We start from the raw sequence: 14,435 nt of genomic DNA, 5'->3' as shown, positions 1-14,435 counted from the left end.
CTCTCTTTCTTTCTCCCTCTTTCTCTCTTTCTTCTCTCTCTCTCACTCTCTCTTTCTCTCTTTCTTTCACTCTCCCTTTTCTCTTTCATTCCCAATACCCTTTGGGTCCAAATCTCCAACACCCCCAGCTTTTTGAAAACCCAGGAGGCACCCATAAACCCTGCTCCTCTTCAGCCTCCCTCTGTTCTGTGGTTAAAAATGCAATTTTAAGGAACAGAAACCGCCGCAGGGACGTTCTGCCCAGAGGGTGAGACAGAACAAGGAAGGGGGAGCGATGCCCGCGTGCCTGGCACAGCCTGGACTTTCTCCGGCCTCTCCTGTAAACCTGTTGCCACTCTCGGTTTGCTTTCAGGTTGAGAGCAAAGTGGACAAATCACAGGGCAGGGGTCTGCCTGGGCAAAGTGCCTTCAGGGAACCGGGAGGCATGTAATCAATAGGATGAATACATTCTCCGAACAAGTTTAAAGAAAAAGCACGGCGGTGTTCTCCCAGAAACATTTCCTTGGGTTAGGGTATTTAAGCGGACTTGCACGTTTTTAAGAAGTGAGAGGGTAGGATATTTTGTAGGGGCTGATGGGAGGCCATCAGAAGGGGGAATGGGATGAGGGGGTGCAGCCTGTGGGAAGAGAAATGGGAGAAAATAACAGAACAAAGGTGCCAGGTAGAGAGGAAGGGGCTGAAAAGTGGTAAAGAGGGCTCATTTACAGGACACGATTCCCCGTTATAGGTTATAAATGCCCAGGTTTACTTGCGTGGTGATTCGAGCAGGGGAGAAGGCAGCTGGAGTCTGGGGTCCAGAGGCAAGAGAGCAGGAGAGAAATCAGACCCAGCACCTTTTTTTGAACTGTTCATTATCCCACCCCTTTGCTAATGGCAGGGGAGGAGTTCCAGCTGATCACCACTTTGATTGCTTACTTATCCAGCAATCTCCGAGGACGGCCCAATGAGAAAGTCCTTGGGGGACTATCCGGGCTTCTCCTGGCTTCTGGAGGAAGTCTTCTACTGAGCGGTGGAATCTTGGGGACGGTCCTCCAGCAGCTGTCTCAGGGTTGCCGATGGCCACACGGACTTCTTGCCAGGTTCCGGATCCATCTATTGATTCCCTATCTTACTAGCCGGCTGTACTAAGGACCACAGCTGGAACTGATGTAGAAAACTAAGGAGCATCAAGCTCTCCCGGTTTAGCACTGAAGGCAATCACGGGGTGCGACTGTGGGGCTGTGTACTTGGGAAGTGTGGGAAGAGTATCATAGGGTCGTTAGCTGAGTCTCACAATGCCTGTTGTCCATCCAATATCCGTTCTCTGTTTCCTCCTGCGAAGAGATTCCAATTTATTTCCCCCTCCTAATGTCTCTCCCTTCCCCCATTCTTCCATTTCCTGGTAACCCCAATCTACTTTCTGTCTCTGCCAATTTTCGATGACTAGATATTCCATATAAGTGAAATCACATAGTGTCTGTCCTTACGTGTCTTGATTGTTTCACTCAGCATAACGTCTTCGAGGTTGACTCTTGTGGCGGCATGTTTCAGAACTTCATTACTTCTTATGGCCAAATGGTCCATTGATCCGATTTTGTGTACACATTCATCTCTTGATGGACACTTGGGTTATTTCCAATTTGGCTGTGTGAATTATGCTGTGAAGCCTGGTACACAAGTATCTGAGTCTCTCCTTCAGTTTTTTGAGGGGTACAGATCAAGGAGTGAAATTGCCTTGGGTAATTCCAGGTTTAATTTGGCAAGGAACCACCATGTTGCTTTCCACAGAGGCTGCGCCATTTTGCATTGCCAGGATTCTGAATTCTTAATGTCTTCTTTAAGATGTTATGCGTTGTTTTATTACAGACCATTACTACCAGATTAATTTAAGCCTTTGGTATTGAAAGCATTGATCTTAGGTGATTACCTTTAACATCCCCTGGGAGCTTGTCAGAAATGCAGGGTCTCGGGTCCCATGGAATCTGAATTTACATTTTGACCACATCCTTAGGTGATTGGTAGGCCCATTAAAATTTGAGAACCGGAGACTTCCGGCAAGATGGTGGCTGAGTGAGCTTGCCTTGCCGTCTCTCCTGGGAAGAGGCAGCTGGGCACCGCTGGAGGTTCTCCGGGACCAGGCTTTTTCAGGATTTTTTCAGGGCAGGAAGCGTCTGGACATCGATTTGGTGGGAAGGTAACGGAAAGGACTGGTCTATAAGATATAATTTGGGACTTTTCAGGAGGGGGAGGCAAGATGGCGGCTGAGTGAACTTCCCGGTTACTAGCTCCTGGGGGGAATCGGCTGGGAGGCGTCGGAGACTCTTTGGGACCGGCTGTTTCGGGATTTTTCCTGGTCCGGAGGTGTCTGGACATTGATTTGGAGGGAAGGTAACAGAGAGGATCCATCTGTGAAATATACACGGAGATCCCAGCTACGTGTGGAGGACTCCCTCCTTGGGTAGGCGGAGCCGAGGCAGCTAGCACCGCGCGGAGCCCCGGCGGGCGGCAGCCAGGGTAGCCTAGCTGGGCCGCGGTGGGCAGTGGGCGGGGGATACGAGCCACGCCGCGGCGGGCGGCGGGCGGCGGGCGGGAGAGCCGAGCCGCGCTGTGCCCCGGCGGGCGGCGGGCAAGGGAGCCGAGCCCAGCCGAGCCCAGTCGAACCCACCCAAGCCGCGGCGGGCCGGGAAGCCGAGCCCAGCCGAGCCAGCCGCGCCGCGGTGGGTGGTGGGCGGGAGAGCCGAGCCGCGCTGCGCCGCACCGGGCGGCGGGCGAAGGAGCCGAGCCACGCTGAGCCTAGCCGCGCTGCGGCGGGCGGCGGGCGGGAGAGCCGAGCCGCGCTGCACCATGCCGGGCAGCGGGCGAAGGAGCCGAGCCCAGCCGAGCCTACCCGCGCTGCGGTGGGCGGTGGGCGGGAGAGCCGAGCCCGGCCGAGCCCAGCCGAGCCACGGCGGGAGGGGAAGCCGAGCCCAGGTGAGCCGTGGCGGGCGGCGGGCGGGGAACCGGAGCCCAGCTGAGCCCAGCCGAGCCTGGCGGCGGGGTGTCTGTTCTTTGTTTTTTGTTGTTGTTGTTGTTTTTTTGTTTTTTTTTTGTTGTTGTTGTTGTTGTTCTTGTTCTTCTTTTTTTTTTTCAATCCTCTCTTTCTTGTCCCCAATATTCTTCTTATACTATTTTACCTTAACAATACAATAGGTCCTACAGGAAATACCTCACATTTGCTGGGTTTCCTCACCCTCCACTGCCTCATTTCTCTGTGAATAGATTTAGCCTGTCTACACTATCCCCTTTCCCCTACAACTTGATATCCTCCACCATCTGCTATCTCTCCTATATTCCATCTCCCTCTCTTTGATCCACAAAGTATCTAACTCTTAATTTCTAATACCTTTGTTTAGTTTTCCATCTGGTATTCGTCCCTGAAACTATTACCTTTCTTTTCTCTTTCCCTCTCTCACAAAAACAATAGCCTCTTAGTACGTACCACATTCCTCCCATATTCAGTCGTCTACCTCATTATAGGTACTTTCCTACTACTATAACTCTACACAATTTACATGATCTAACCTCCATCCTCCCAGAACTCATATTGTTGCTTTGTAAACATATATCACCAATACTACTTCACACTTTTTCCTTCCTTACACAATTGACTTTCCCCAGCACTAATACTTTCCTTTAAAGTGAGCTTAACTAGCAATAAGAAATTGGAATAAGAAGAACAAAGTGACAAAGAGAAGATACAACACTTACGCAAAAACAACAGCTAATTAATCTCCAAGACTAGACAAAGAAGCTAAGGAACTGATTAAACCCGTCAAGAAAAAATGTTGACAAGACAGCAACAAAAATCTACAAACCAAACCAGTAATCAGGAAAACATGGCTGAATCCAATCAACAAACTGAAAATCAGGAAGTGGGGCAGGACTTCGCACAAGCAATGAAAGATCTCAGAACATTTATCACTGACAAATTTGATGAAGTAATGAAAGAGGTTAACAGCGTGAAGACAACACTTGGAGGGGAAATTGCAGACATGCGCAAAAAAATAACAGATATGATGGAAATGAACACCACAATTCAAGAAATCAAAAATACACTTGCAGCAAATATCAGCAGACTAGAAGAGGCAGAGCAGAGAATTAGTGATGTGGAAGACAGTGCATTGAAAATCAAACAGATAGTAGAAGTGGTCAATAAAAAGGTAGAAAAAATCCAGATAGGACTTAGGGACCTGAATGATAACGCAAAACACTCAAACATACGTATTATAGGCATTCCAGAAGGAGAAGAGAAGGGAAAGGGGTCAGAAGGAGTGTTGCAGGAAATAATGAATGAAAACTTCCCAAATCTACTGAAAGAGACAGATGTACATATCCAAGAAGCACAGCGCACTCCACTGGTCATAAACCCCAACAGGCCCACCCCAAGACATATACTTGTCAAATTATCCAATGCTCAAGACAAAGAAAAAATTCTAAAAGCAGCAAGAGAAAAGAAAACCATCACATACAAGGGAAACTCCATAAGATTAAGTGCTGATTTCTCATCTGAAACGATGGAGGCAAGAAGGCAGTGGTATGATATAGTCAAGGTACTAAAGGAAAAAAATTTCCAACCAAGAATACTCTATCCAGCTAAACTAGCATTCAAAAATGATGGAGAGTTCAAAATATTCACAGATAAACAGAAACTCAAAGAGTATATCAACAAGAAACCTCCCCTTCAAGAAATTCTTAAGGGAATTCTGCAGGAAGAAAGGAAAAAACAGGACAGTCAGAGATGGAGGAGAGTGTAAAAGCATCAAGAAAGACAAAAATAGGGGAAAATAAAATAATACAAACAAAATATAACAAACACAAATCCAACCAAAATATGGCTACCATAAATAACTCTCTAAACGTAATAACACTGAATGTCAATGGATTAAACTCACCTATCAAAAGATTCAGACTGGGACACTGGATAAGGAAATACGACCCATCTATATGCTGCCTACAAGAGACACATCTTAGACCCAGAGACTCATGGAGGTTGAAAGTGAATGGCTGGAAAACAATCATACAAGCAAACAACAACCAAAAAAAGGCAGGAGTAGCTATATTAATATCAGACAAAATAGACTTTAAATGCGAAACAATTGTGAGAGACAAAGAAGGATACTATATTTTAGTGAAAGGGACAATTTGTCAAGAAGATCAAACAATCATAAATATTTATGCTCCTAACAAGGGCGCCTCTAAATATGTGAGGCAAACGCTGGAAAAACTAAGTGAAAGAATAGATGCATCTACAATTATAGTGGGGGATTTTAATACACCACTATCAACTCTGGACAGAACATCTCAAAAGAGAATCACTAAAGAAACAAAACATTTGAACAGTATATTAGAAGAGCTGGATCTAATAGACATATATAGATCATTACACCCAAACACAGCAGGATATACATTTTTCTCAAGCGCACATGGAACATTCTCCAAGATTGACCATATGCTAGGCCACAAAGAAAGGCTTAATGAATTCAGAAAGATCGAAATTATACAAAACAATATCTCTGACCACAGTGGAGTCAAGCTGGAAATTTGCAAGGGACAGAGACCCAGACTTCACACGACAATTTGGAAATTAAACAGCACACTCTTAGAAAAACAGTGGGTCAAAGAGGAAATCTCAAAAGAAATCAATGACTACCTTGAAACAAATGATAATGATAACACAACATACCAAAATTTATGGGATGCAGCAAAAGCGGTACTGAGAGGGAAATTTATAGCCATAAATTTATATATCAAAAAAGAAGAAAGAGCAGAAATTGAGGAATTAACTGCACATTTGAAGGAATTAGAAAAACAACAACAAAGTAACCCAACAGGAAGAAGAAGGAAGGAAATAACAAAGATAAGAGCAGAACTAAATGAAATAGAAAATAAGAAAGCACTTGAAAAAATAAACAAGACCAAGAGCTGGTATTTTGAGAAGATCAACAAAATTGACAAACCTTTAGCGAGACTAACAAAGAAAAAAAGAGAAAAGCTGCAAATACACAAAATAAGAAATGAGAAAGGTGATATCACCACTGACCCCACAGAAATAAAGACTATCATAAGAGGATACTTTGAAAAACTATATTCCAACAAAAATGACAATTTAGAGGAAATGGACAAATTCCTAGAAATACATAAGCAGCCCATACTGACGAAAGAAGAAATTGATGATCTTAACAAACCAATCACAAGCAAAGAGATAGAATCAGTCATTAAAAATCTCCCAACTAAGAAGAGCCCAGGGCCAGACGGCTTCACAGGGGAATTCTACAAAACATTCCGGAAAGAACTAACACCAATCCTGTTGAAACTATTCCAAAAAATTGAAACAGAAGGAACACTGCCTAATTCCTTCTATGATGCCAACATTACCCTAGTACCAAAGCCAAACAAAGACACCACAAGAAAGGAAAATTACAGACCAATTTCTCTAATGAACCTAGACGCAAAAATACTTAACAAAATACTTGCTAATCGTATTCAACAACACATTAAACGAATTATACACCATGACCAAGTGGGATTTATTCCAGGTATGCAAGGATGGTTCAACATAAGAAAATCAATCAATGTAATACACCATATAAACAGATTGAGAGAAAAAAACCACATGATTATATCTATAGATGCAGAAAAGGCATTTGACAAAATACAGCACCCCTTCCTGATAAAAACACTCCAAAAGATCGGAATACAAGGAAACTTTTTGAACATGATAAAGAGTATATATGAAAAACCTAAAGCCAACATTGTTTACAATGGCGAAATCCTGAAATCCTTCCCTCTAAAATCAGGAACAAGACAAGGATGCCCACTGTCTCCGCTCCTATTTAACATTGTCTTGGAAGTACTTGCTCGAGCACTGAGGCAAGAACCAGATATAAAAGGCATTCAAATTGGAAGGGAAGAAGTCAAAATTTCATTATTTGCAGATGACATGATCCTATATATAGAAAACCCTGAGAGATCTACAACAAAGCTCCTAGAACTCATAAATGAGTTTAGCAAAGTCACAGGTTATAAGATCAATGCGCAAAAATCAGTAGCATTTCTATACACCAATAATGAGCAAGCTCAGGAGGAAATCAAGAAAGAAATACCATTCACAATAGTAAATAAAAAAATCAAATACTTAGGAATAAACTTAACTAAAGAGGTAAAAAACTTATACATCGAGAACTATACAAGATTGTTCAAGGAAATCAAAGAAGACCTAAATAAATGGAAGAATATTCCCTGTTCATGGATAGGAAGACTGAATATTATTAAGATGTCTATCCTACCAAAACTGATCTACACATTCAATGCAATCCCAATAAAAATCAACACAGCCTTCTTTAAGGAACTAGAAAAACTAACTATGAAATTTATTTGGAATAAAAAGAGGCCCCGAATAGCCAAAGACATATTGAAAAAGAAAAACGAAATAGGAGGAATCACACTTCCTGACTTCAAAACATACTACAAAGCTACAGTAGTGAAAACAGCATGGTACTGGCATAAGGAGAGACACACAGACCAATGGAATCGAATTGAAAGTTCAGATATAGAACCTCATGTATATAGCCGTATAATATTCGATAAAGCCACCAAACCCTCTCAACTGGAAGAGAATGGCCTATTCAACAAATGGTGCCTGGAGAACTGGATAGCCATATGTAGAAGAATGAAAGAGGATTACCATCTCACACCTTATACAAAGATCAACTCAAGATGGATCAAAGACCTAAATATAAGAGCCAAGACCATAAAGACCTTAGAAAGCAGTGTAGGGAAACATCTACAGGACCTTGTAATAGGAAATGGCTTCATGAATATCACACCAAAAGCACGAGCAGCAAAAGAACAAATAGATAAATGGGACTACCTCAAAATTAAAGCCTTCTGCACCTCAAAGGAGTTTGTCAAGAAAGTAAAAAGGGAACCCACACAATGGGAGAAAATATTTGGCAACCATATATCTGATAAGAGACTTATAACTTGCATATATAAAGAACTCATATATCTCGAAAACAAAAAGATAAACAACCCATTTAAAAAATGGGAAAAAGATTTAAACAGACACTTCTCCAAAGAAGAAATACAAATGGCTAAAAAGCACATGAAAAAATGCTCCAAATCCCTAGCTATCAGGGAAATGCAAATCAAAACTACAATGAGATACCATCTTACTCCCATAAGATTGGCAGCCATGAAAAAAACAGTAGAATACAAATGCTGGAGAGGATGTGAAGAAAGGGGAACACTCATCCATTGCTGGTGGGAATGCAGAAGGATCCAACCATTCTGGAGGACAGTTTGGCAGTTTCTCAAAAAATTATCCATAGATTTGCCGTATGACCCAGCAATACCACTGCTGGGTATATACCCATCAGATCTGAAAACAAGGACACAAACCGATATATGTACACCAATGTTCATAGCAGCATTGTTCACCATCGCCAAAAGTTGGAATCAATCCAGAAGTCCATCAACAGATGAGTGGATCAATAAAATGTGGTATATACACACAATGGAATACTACTCAGCTGTAAGAACCAATACACTACAATCGCACGTGATAACATGGATGAACCTTGAGAATCTTATGTTGAGTGAAGCAACCCAGGCATTGAAGGACAAATACTATATGACCTCAATGATATGAAATAAGTTAACTGCCTCAGAGAGCTAGAGTCTGGAAAAGTGGCTTACTGGAAATCGGGGGGTGGAGGAAGGATGTGAGTTAATGTCTGTAGGGGTGGAATCTGTGATGAGCTGGGGGTAAGTATGACCACAAAGAAGGGACAAAATGGGGGCAAGGGGTTACCTTCGGGTGGGGTTTTCTGGGTTTGAGGGGGGCTGGGGATGGGAAGAGGGGTAATATGGTCCAAGAAATAGGTGGGAGGGAGGGGCAACATACAAACATGGGAGAGTGCCAGAAGTTCGTTGAGAACTAAATGTTGAGTAAAACGTATCAAAGTATAAGTAGGAGGGTTACCTGGTTAGGACACTCAGGGGGTATGGTCTGATGCGGGACGGACTCCGGAGGGAATAGCTGAAGGCTCATTTTGCCAAGGTGGGTTCTACCATTGGGTGGGGTGGACCCATATCCTGGAGAAGACTAATGCCGTCGAATAGAGAGAACTGTATCTCTCGTGAGAAAGGACGGCTCCCAGGGCATTAGATTGGCAGGCGTTGTGGGCCCTAAGGGGAGGGGAAAATGGACGTGCAATGGATGGAACAAAGGTAAATAAGGGGGCAAAAGAGGAGTTATGTGAGAGTACATGAGGATGAATATAAAACAGCTAATATTACACCAAAAACATATAGGGGACGACAGACTAATAATGAAAACCATAAGACAAAACATAGGATAACTAAAAAATTTAGAAAACTGTACAACCTAAAGTATGGACCACATAGTAAGCACAAATGTTACCTTGTTTGAAAACTATAGTTTCGGAATCTGTACATCAGTTTCAGGAAATATGATATGAATAAGTTAAAAGATTATTGCTGTGGAAGGCAAAAGGTTTTATGGTGGATCTGGGGAAATACTGTATATTGTATATATGAATTTTGGTGATCTAAGACTCTTCTGAAGCTGACATTATGTTGGGATTCACTTTATGGGAAGTTTTGGATCACAGAATGGTTCAACAATGGCAGCGGAAGAATACTGATATGGGATGTTATTGACAGGATATATATGGTTGACAGGGAGTTATACAGGGCATATGCCCAGGGTATATGGTAATGTCTATATATACTCATAGTGGAAACAATTAAAAACAACAGCTGGGGGGGTACTGGGCTCCTGGCTGGGGGGTCACTGTTGTGGGCCCTGGGAGAGCAGCAGCAATCCTCCAGGTGCAACGGCAAGAACCAGGAAGGAAGGAGGGCCCAACAGTGGGCTCTTGATACTAATGGCTATACTTTTGAGCCTTTGCACCTGCAATAAGAACAAGGCCTAGAGTAGCATTGTGCCTGGGGGTTTCCTCCTGACAGCCTTCATGTTACTCAAATGTGGCCACTCTCACAGCCAAACTCAGCGTGTAGATGTGATGCATTCCCCCCAGCGTGGGACACGACACCCGGGGATGAGCCTCCCTGGCACCGAGGGATCACTACCACATACCAGCTGAAGAAGCGACTAGAAAATGACCTTGAATTAAAGATTCAATCCGGAACAGCAGAATATACCTGTCTACATATAATAACATGACTTTGGGAAGCAGTTTGACCTAATGTAAGGGGGAAATGGAAAGGAGAAATGAGATTATAAGGCTGTGAGTCTCTAAAAAAGAGTCTGGAGGTTGTCAGAAGGAATAGCCCTATGTACAACTGAACAGAGTCTAAGAGACAGATAAGGTAGATACAACCCCAGGTATTGGTTCTTTTGGGGGATAAAGAGACCCACGGGTTCTATGGTCATGGCAGAAGGGGTTCACTGCCATGACAGATGGCCCTTCTTTGGAGCTGGTGTCTCTGCGTGATGGAAATGGACTCAGAGGGGATCTCTTTTCACAAGACTTGCATGCTACTTTATTGGAATTGTAGTTGGTGCTGGGTTTAAGATATATGTAGGGGATTTGAATCTCTGGACTGATAATATGACACCCAGGCCCAAAGCCTCAACAGACTTCAGCTCCTACACTTTGACTTATTGGACTTACTCCACTCAGCTAACATGGAGTTGAAGAAGGTCAACCACCACATCATGGAGCCTAGAGTGTCTACAACTAGAAGCGGGAAGAGTGCATCCAGTACCCATGTGGAATCTAAGCCCTCACTTGACATAGGTGTGCAATGGACACAACCAATCCAATGTCCACAGAGAAAATGTGGAATGGGTGTGGGAACGGTAGCCATGGGGGCTGCTGGGTGTGGGGAACGGGAGGAAGAGATGAGATGTGGAGGCATTTTCGGGACGTGGAGTTGTCCTGGGTGGTGCTTCACGGACAATTACGGGACACTGTAGATCCCCCCAGGGCCCACTGGATGGAACGTGAGAGAGTCTGGGCTATTGCGGTCACCCCTCGGGCTGAAGCGTGGTTTGCTGGCCTGGCGGGGGAGCGGCCGCGGTAGGCCAAGCCGCTGCCCCCATAATAGGGTGGCTGGTCGGACTCACCGCCACCCCTGAAGGGAGCTCGGCATGGGCGCAGAGTGCCCTCGGGTCTCCCCTTCTCGGCAGCCATGCTTCCGCGGCCACCCCTCCTCCCGGATGGCGCCACACGATGCCTTCTTTCTCCCTGCGCAGGCGCAGGGCAGAAAATTCCAGTCTGCCCTTTTCCCCTCCCCCGACAGCAGCAACAGCCAGGTGTGGGCGGAAAAATCCAGCCCGCCCTTTTCCCTTCCCCCGACAGCAGCAACAGCCAGGCGTGGGCGGGAAACTCAAGTCTGCCCTCCACCCCAGCAACAGCAGCCACCAATCCCTAAACCCTGCCCCTTCCCCCAGCAACAGCGACAGCCAATCCCTAACCACCACCCCTCCCCCGTCCAGTACCGCCCACTGACCTTTCGCCGGCAACCAATCAGAACAGGGCGTGGCTTCGACCAATCAGCCTTCCCCAGCCCCTATAAAACTGTTGCCTCTCCCTCAGTAAAGTGGACTTGCGTGTTTACCTTGTCTCCGCGGTGGTTCTTCTGCCGTGCGCCCTCCAGTCCTGAGAGCCCCCGACAAGGGCCTGGCCTCCCTTGTCCCCAGTTCGTCGCCTGCTTCTCCGGGCGACCCCTTCGTCGCCGGCTTCGCCGGGCGACCCCTTCGTCGCCGGCTTCGCCGGGCGACCCCGTCAGCCGAACCGCGCCACCCCTTGTGAGACCGATCCCTCGTCTGCTGCCGGACCGACCCCTCGTCCCAAGTGGGACCGACCCCTCGTCTCAAGCGGGACCGACCCCTCGTCCAGAGCTGGACCGACCCCTCGTCCGCAGCCAGACCCCACCTCTACCGACCGAGCAAGCCGCAGCAGTTGGCGCCCAACGTGGGGCAAAGCAACCCCACCACAGCACAACGTGGGGCAAGGCAACCCCACCACAGCCTCACTTCATAACCTGGCAGCCCCCCCCTCCTCTCTTCTCACCTTGGGACTTCTCTCGTGCAACATTGCTGCTACCTGAGCCTTGGCTACCTCATACGATCCACGGCGGTCTGGGAGAATCGCTGGATGGCTTTCTCCTTCCATGTCGGGGGCTTATACCGACCCGCTATGATTAAGAGGAGCCTTGGATTTCTCGGGAGCGTGCGCTTGCACGTCTGAAGTAATCCTACCACAGCCCTACCCCCTCCTCTCTTCTCACCTTGGGACTTCTCTCGTGTAACATTGCTGCTACCTGAGCCTTGGCTACCTCATATGATCCACGGCGGTCTGGGAGAATCGCTGGATGGCTTTCTCCTTCCATGTCGGGGGCTTATACCGACCCGCTATGATTAAGAGGAGCCTTGGATTTCTCGGGAGCGCGCGCTTGCACGTCTGAAGTAATCCTACCATAGCCCTACGCTCTCCTCTCTTCTCACCCCTATCTTTTCGCTCTGCATTGCTGCTCCTGAACCTTGGCGACCTCATATGATCCACGGCGGTCTGGGAGAATCGCTGGATGGCTTTCTCCTTCCATGTCGGGGGCTTATACCGACCCGCTATGATTAAGAGGCGCCAATAAAACTCTCAGGAGCACGTGCCTGAGCACCTCCACCCCTGCCTTCACCTCTGCCTCCTCCCCTTCACGCTTGCTCCCCTTTGCCTTGCTCCACTGCTCGTCGTCCCGCCCTCCCCTCGTCGGGGCCTTCTCTTGGCCCGCGACCACCGTCGGAGCCCCACCGGCTCCGACCCCTCGTCTCACCGCGCACCTCGGCTCCCATCGCCGCGCTCTCAAGGTAAGGGCCCCTTTTCTTATCGGCTCCAAAAGGCCATTAGCAATGGGTAACATCCTATCTGCTAAGCAAGCCCCACAAGTTCGGGCTCTCGCCGGTCTCCTAGACACTCACCGGTGTAAGATCTCTTTCAAACAGCTTCAAGTATATTGGGACCTTCTTCTCCCCTTTAATCTGTGGCTTACCACGTGTCAGCTTTGGGACCCGGACACCTATACTCGCCTTATAGATAGGGTCACTTTTGCTGTGGAGCAGGAAGGTAAAAGATTCCCTCCTGGCTTATTACAGGCAACATAAAGTCCAGAAAAAATCTTGAAGGGTATAATCTATGATATGCTATATAAAAAAAGATTTAAAAGCAGCTATACCAAGAAAGTAAGAATTATGAGTCAACTGTAAATAAATTATATATTTCTGTTAATGTGTTGTAATTGTTCTGTGTTTGTCTGTCTGTTCGTTCAATGTCAACGTATATTGTGATACCTCCGGATGGTAAATATAAATTACTAGAAATCTTTAAAAGAGCTCTATTCAAATGGCCAAAAATTAAATAAGCGCTTATATTAATACTTAAGTTTATTATATTAATACATAAGTTTAAATGTTAATAAGATATCTACAGTTAAAAAAAATTGTAAGTCTTAATTAACAAAATTAACTGTACGTCTTCATAAAAAGTTGTTCTTGCCTAGATTAAAATGAATAACTTATTTTTCTTCACAGGATAATATAAAGAATGTAAAACTTATATGAATATTAAAAAGGTTAAAAGTTTGTAAAAATGCTAACGGAAATGTAATAAGTTTTGCAAAAAGACGTATTTTGTCCTAAAGTAAGATGGCTAATTTTTCATAAACTCTTGAAACTTAATTTGCATGCGGCAAGTGTAAAAGGTATTGTGATAACTTTACATAAGGGAATGTGTTCTGTAAAGATAAAATTTATCTTCAATAGTTTACATTAAGGTATTAAATGGCTAATTCCAAAAGGTCATTCTTAAATATATATATATAAAACTAAATTGATGATAATAATAATAAAAGGTAATTTTATAACAGGAAAGATTAACAGCAACCAAGCTCCCCTGCCAACTTGCTTTTAGGAAACGGTTTCTAATATTGCATGCTACTAAGTATTTAAAGAAAAGTTATTCTTAAGGAAACAGAGGATGATTTTGTCTTTGCAGCCATTGTCTACTTAGCAACACCCCTCGCTATCGGCCTAGCCACTGTTGCGCCGGACGATTGAAACCTTAAACAAAGACTCCTCCTCACTGTCATCTTCCTATCTATCGTTACTATATTTACTGCCCTCATTCTCCTTCGTTTATAAAGCAGTCTCCTACAAACCACAAAGCTTCTGTCTTAAACATACCATTCTCAACCCTATCCTCTAAATGATCTTCTCACTTCCCCCACAGCCTTTAATACTCTATTTCTTTCTCATAACCTTTGCTTTCTTGATAATATTTTCCGCCATCTGCCTAGCCACTACCACCCCAGAAGATTGTAACCACGGCCCCCCATGCCGCCATCGCTCTCAAGCAGCTCCAGCCCCGCGAAAC

The sequence above is a fragment of the Dasypus novemcinctus genome, chromosome Y, assembly GCF_030445035.2.
Source record: "Dasypus novemcinctus isolate mDasNov1 chromosome Y, mDasNov1.1.hap2, whole genome shotgun sequence".
Classification (NCBI taxonomy): Eukaryota; Metazoa; Chordata; class Mammalia; order Cingulata; family Dasypodidae; genus Dasypus; species Dasypus novemcinctus.
This window is presented reverse-complemented; position numbering follows the sequence as displayed.